This window comes from Indicator indicator, chromosome 23 (genome assembly GCF_027791375.1).
Source record: "Indicator indicator isolate 239-I01 chromosome 23, UM_Iind_1.1, whole genome shotgun sequence".
Lineage (NCBI taxonomy): Eukaryota > Metazoa > Chordata > Aves > Piciformes > Indicatoridae > Indicator > Indicator indicator.
Genome location: NC_072032.1, coordinates 16,697,186 through 16,702,702, shown reverse-complemented (window position 1 = coordinate 16,702,702; position 5,517 = coordinate 16,697,186).

The following is a 5,517-nucleotide window of genomic DNA, read 5'->3' as shown; positions in this document are numbered from 1 at the left end:
TTCTCGGTCTCAGAGTGAAGACACAAACAGTGTCAAACATGTCAGCTTTTACTGCATTGTGCTGGTGTGAGGCCAGCCAGAACATCTCTTGCCCCGAAAGGGACAAAAGAATGACACACACAAACGGATTGGAGAGTGATGGAAAGCTTAAATGGAAAGGCGATTGGTGAAACTACAGAAAACTACACAGCATAGTGGCAAAGAACATCCTAAAGCATACACAGTCCCCTACATAGCACCCAGAGGCTTCCCAATCCTTCCCTCCTCCCACCTGAGGGTCTACCCAAACCCTCAGGGCTCTTCCTTCCCCCCTCCCGCTGCTAGGCAAGTCTCAGGCTGGCCAGGTCTGAGACTGTCCCCCACCCCCCTTTCATTCTCCCCCAGCCTTACCCGATAAGAGAGGACATCTCCCAGGGGAGCAGAGAGGGAAGAAAGAGGAAGAGAATGACTCTGCAGATGGCCTTATAGGGCGCAGGATTTATGGGTAGAAATACGCCGTTTCCTGTGTCCACCCCTATTGGGCAGGCACCCAGGACACCAGAGGTGTATCTCATGTAGCAGTGGCAGGGGGCACCCAGCCCAAACTGCCACATGCATTTACACAACTTACACACACACATGAGGGTACGGGGGAGAGAGAGAGAGAGTAAGAGTCAGGGAAGAGGAAAGAAGACAGGAGAAAGAAGCACCACCACGGATCGGTGCTCCAAGAGGGGTCGGTGCTCTGTAGGTCAGCTGGACAGAGTGGGTGGGTGGGCGTCCCAAACATGAAGTCACGTGGGACCCCTTTATAGTCCTCCTCAGAAGAAAACAACAAAGGTGCTTTCCATTTGTGGTGGGCAGAAGACAAACAGGTACTTTCCAGCTGTGGTTTCTATACCTGTCATGTCTGTCTCCATGGTGACAGTGGTCACGGTAGGTGCGAAGCTTTCTCAGTCCTTGTAAGCTGTGATGTCACTTAAGGCCTAGGCATGTTGCAGCAAGGCAGCAACCACCTGGTCATCCTTCATCCCCAGCAGTGGCCTTCACTCTCCATTGGTGTTTGTGCATGCTCAGTACTGTCATGGGCCCATCTCTGGAGTCATCTCTGAGGGGTTCTGGGCCCCCTGAGCCACCTCTGTCCTTGTGTTCCTCTCCCTCTCTTGTATCTACCTGCCTAAAACCTTGGTGATCAGAGAGGCAACCTCCTGAGAGACAGTTTGTGCTGAGCAGCTGGTTCCAGAGGGGTTGGATTGCTGAAGGAACATTCTCAGACTTTGCTTTTCTTTACTTCTAAACAGGAGCAATTCTCCTGTGGCTGCGTGCAGACAGATCTCTGCAGAGAGCAGGGGCGAGCTGGTGCCACGGAACTGTGACCTGCAGCTGCAGAGAGCAGTGGATGGGACATCACTTGTTCATACAGTGTCAATTCCTGAGGGAGAGTTTTTCCCCTGAGTCCAGGCCTCCTGAGGAGACTTTGTGGACCAAGATCACATGGAGAGTGCTGCTGTCAGCTCCCTTCTCTCAAAGGCAACTAATTAAAAACTTCCTTTAAAAAAACCCCAGGGTTTTATGAGGCCCAGTGGGAAATCTTCCTAATTAACTGCACTGTGAAACAGCTTCGATTGGCTGTGAAAAAGCTCCAATGAGCTGGACAGGTCTTCGGTACCTGAGGGAAATCCCAGGCAAAGCCACAGCTCCTGAGGGCTTTCTATCTTCTAATGAGCCCCATGGAGTATTTGGGGCTGACTCCAGATACTCAGGAGAGGAGACTGAAGAAACTGCTCCAGAAGTCAAAAGCAAATCCCAAAGTAGCTTAAGCACTGATTGGCCCCCCTGAGGGTTGTTACTGACAAAGCCTCCCCAGGGCCTCCTTAGAGCAGGTAATTGGAGGCTGTGATTTCTAGATGTGATGGTTTGAAACTGTCTTTTTAATTTTTCCTTGCAAAGTTCAGAACAGAGAAAGTGAAAGAATGTAAATAAGTCACTATTGGGTGTAAGAAAGCAAAATAACGATTGTTCTAAACACTTCCATTGGATAGATAGAAATGTTTAAGAACTATTACCCAAAACAAAGTAGGCACTCTGCACATTCTGCGTTCGGCAGTGGGGGCAGTTGCTGGGCTGTCTGGCTGCTGTTTCTTCTTCTCTTCTGGCTGAAGATAACACACTGACCTTGGCAGCTAAGTTAACAACTTTCTGCTTAACTAACTCTGCTTCTCTGTCCAGGGGGGTCTGGGGGGGAAGCTCCTGGGAGAGAGAGGCCCCTTTGGGAGGGTCCCCTTGGGGGGAAGCAAAGGGAGATCGATTGTGCTTTTTCTGTTGATTGTATATATTTGTGAATGTTGTGAATTTTGTATATTTGTACATATTCATTGCATTTCATTGTAGATTTTAGACTCTGCTTGTAAATACAGCTTTTCATTTGCTTCCAGACTGGGCTAGCCTGGTTATTGTTGGTGGGGGGGGAATTTCAGCTCACACCGACACACTAGACCAAAATGAAAGGTTAAATGCAGGAGTCTGTGATGCTCAAAAACCCCTGGGTTTGCTTTTATGGAGCAGAAAGACCAAGGCCTGAGCACAGTCCCTGGGGAAAGTAGAGGCTGAAAGCCTCAAAATAAAGGATCTTCTCCCAGGTCTGGGTGGCAGAGACAACTGCCAGAGCCCAGGGGACAAAGCCTTGGTCCTGTTGGGCATTCAGCCTAGACAGAGCCCTTGGCCATGCTTTACCACCAGGCTTGGCAGGCTTAGGTAATGGCTGGACTGGGTGGCCTTGAAGGTTTTTCCAACCATGACAGTTCTATGATTCTGTGTTTCTGTCACCTCACAGGACTGGAGAATGTCCCTCAGCCTCTCCAGAGGCCCTAAAGCCCATCCTGGCAAATTTTCTATGAAGACTCACAAGTTCCTCCTCCTTTGTCCAAACAGGGAGCCCCACAGGCAGCAGACTGCTCCAGAGCTGGTGACAGCAGGGGGATGAGAACTGCCTTGTCTGGCTGGCCACCCTCCTCCTAATGCAGCCCTGGATGCAGTTGGCCTCATGAACTCTGGTCATGTGCCACTGTGTCCCAGGGCATCCCTTGGAATACCAGGGCAGGCCCTTCTCCTGGGGGTCAGTCCTGACCTCTCCAGGTCCCAGCCTGTCCTCATCTAGAGGTCATTCTGCCCCCCAAATGCAGCTCTGCCCACTTTGCCTTGGAGACCTTCAGGAGGTTTCTACTGCCATGTGCCAGAGTTTCCCAAGGGTCCCTCAGAGTGGGTCTCAGCTGGGCCAGCTTCTGATGGCTGTGTGCAGATGGCTCCCTGGGTGGGAATGCTCAGGGCTGTGTGGGGGTGGATGCCAAGCAGGCCTGCATCTGAGTGACCATGCCTGGAGTGGGACAAGAAAGCCACAGGCCACCTGTTCTCAGTGGTCACCAGGAACCTGAGAGTTTTCCTCCCCACCATGAAGGGAAGGTCACTGGTGGACGGAAACAGAATCAGCTCTGCTGAATGGACTTCAGGAAGTCTGTTTCCTTCCAGCAGGGTCAGCTCTGGGGTCAGACCAGGTTGCTGGGGACTTTATTCCTTCTGCAATTCAAAAGCTCCAAGGATGGAGATGGGAGAAGCTCTCTGGGCAATCTGTTCCAGTGCTTGACCTTCCTAACAGTTTTTCTTTCTTCAGGTCTTTCCTCTTGTGTTTCAGATGATGTCCATTGGCCTTTGTCCTCCCATCATGCATGAGAGGGAGGAGCCTGGGTGCATTTTTCTGGTGGCCTCTCAGAAGATAAGGGAAAGCTGCTGCTGACGTACGGAAAAGGACTCTATAACTGGAAAGTTATAAAGTAGGTATGGTTATTGCGCAAGATGCACGGGGGAATCCTTCCTCCAAAGACGTGCATACCCAAGTGTGGCAGTTTGGGCTGGGTGCCCCCTGCCACTGCTGCATGAGATACACCTCTGGGGTCCCGGGTGCCCACCCAATAGGGGTGGACACAGGAAACGGCGTATTTCTACCCAGAAATCCTGCGCCCTATAAATCCATCTGCAGAGTCATATTCTTCCTCTTTCTTCCCTCTCTGCTCCCATGGGAGATGTCCTCTCTTATCGGGTAATGCCAGGGGAGTATCCTCAAGGCCTCTTAGGCCTGACTAGGCCTAATGCCAGGAGGAGAATGGAGGGGGGGCAGTCTGAGACCTGGCCAGCCTGAGACTTGTCTAGCAGTGGGAGGGGGAAGAAAGAGCCCTGGGGGTTTGGGTTTACCCTCAGGTGGGGAGAAGGGAAGGCTTGGAAAGCTTTGGGAATTCTGTGAGGGGTTCTGTATGCTTTTGGCATATTCTTGGCACTATCCTTTGTAGTCTTTTGTAGCTTCACCAATTGCTTTTCCATTTAAACTTTCCATCACTCTCCAATCTGTTTGTGTGAGTCTCATTCTTTTGTCCCTTTCGGGGCAAGAGACGATCTGTCTGGCCCCAAACCAGCACACCAAGGGAGCAAGCCATCCCGTATTTATACACTGAAACCATGCACATTCATCAAACGCCTATACATTCTTATCACTGAAACCCGCCTATTCCCGCTTCGTATGCTAATTGGCTTACCAGTCCTCTGCACCTGCGTAGTTCTCCTCAGAAATTGTGGGCCGGGGTCCTCAAGATGTGGGAGGTGGTCTTTGGCAGGAAGGCGGTGGGTCTTCGTCACGATGTCCTTTTCACCTTTTGCCTGGAATTTTGGTGATCGTGCAGTTCTGCAACATCCTTATCGACTTAAGCCTACGGATATCCTTGGTGGTCTTCTGCCTTTTCTCATCGGGGGGTTTGCTGACGGATTTATGGCGGGTGCCAGTCAGTGTTTCCTTTCCTAGATGACATTATAATGCCTTGCTCTTGCCTTGTTCTTTAGAAAACCTTGGAATGTTTTCGTGCTACTACTTGTGAGTGTACAGTGTACCCTTTTTTAGTGATTAAAGGCCAGCTTCTTCCCTTGCTAGTCATCTCCATTCACAAGAGTTGAAAATGTCTTTGAATTGATTTTTTTTTACCTTTCTTTTGTTTAATATTTCTTTAAAGTAGTATTTCTCCAAACCCTTGGCATTTTTGTGAGGGTGTTGGGTACTGGCTCAGAAGAAAATCCCCTCATGGTGTATGTAACTCTCTGCAGTCCCATGGAGAGTCAGTTTGGGATATGGGAATCAAGGAATCCTAGAATGCTTTGGCAGGGATGCAAAATAGAGACTGGATCAAGCCCTTGGCCATGGCAGGGACAACTGCCACTAGTTCAGGCTGCAGAAACTTCCTCCCCTTGGACACTTCCAGGGATGGGACATCCCCTTCTCTGGGCAACCTGCTCCAGTGTCCTGCCACCATCATGGTAAAATATTTCTTCTGCATATCCAATCTCAATCTCCCCTCTTTCAGTTCAAAACCACTGTGCCTTGCTCTGCAAACACCTTCCCCCAGAGGCTGGGGGTCAGGGCTTGGCCCTTTGGATTAATGAAACACCTCCAGGTCTGCTCAGGATCAGAGACAACTTCCTCTGCTTGTCCTGACCTCTCAT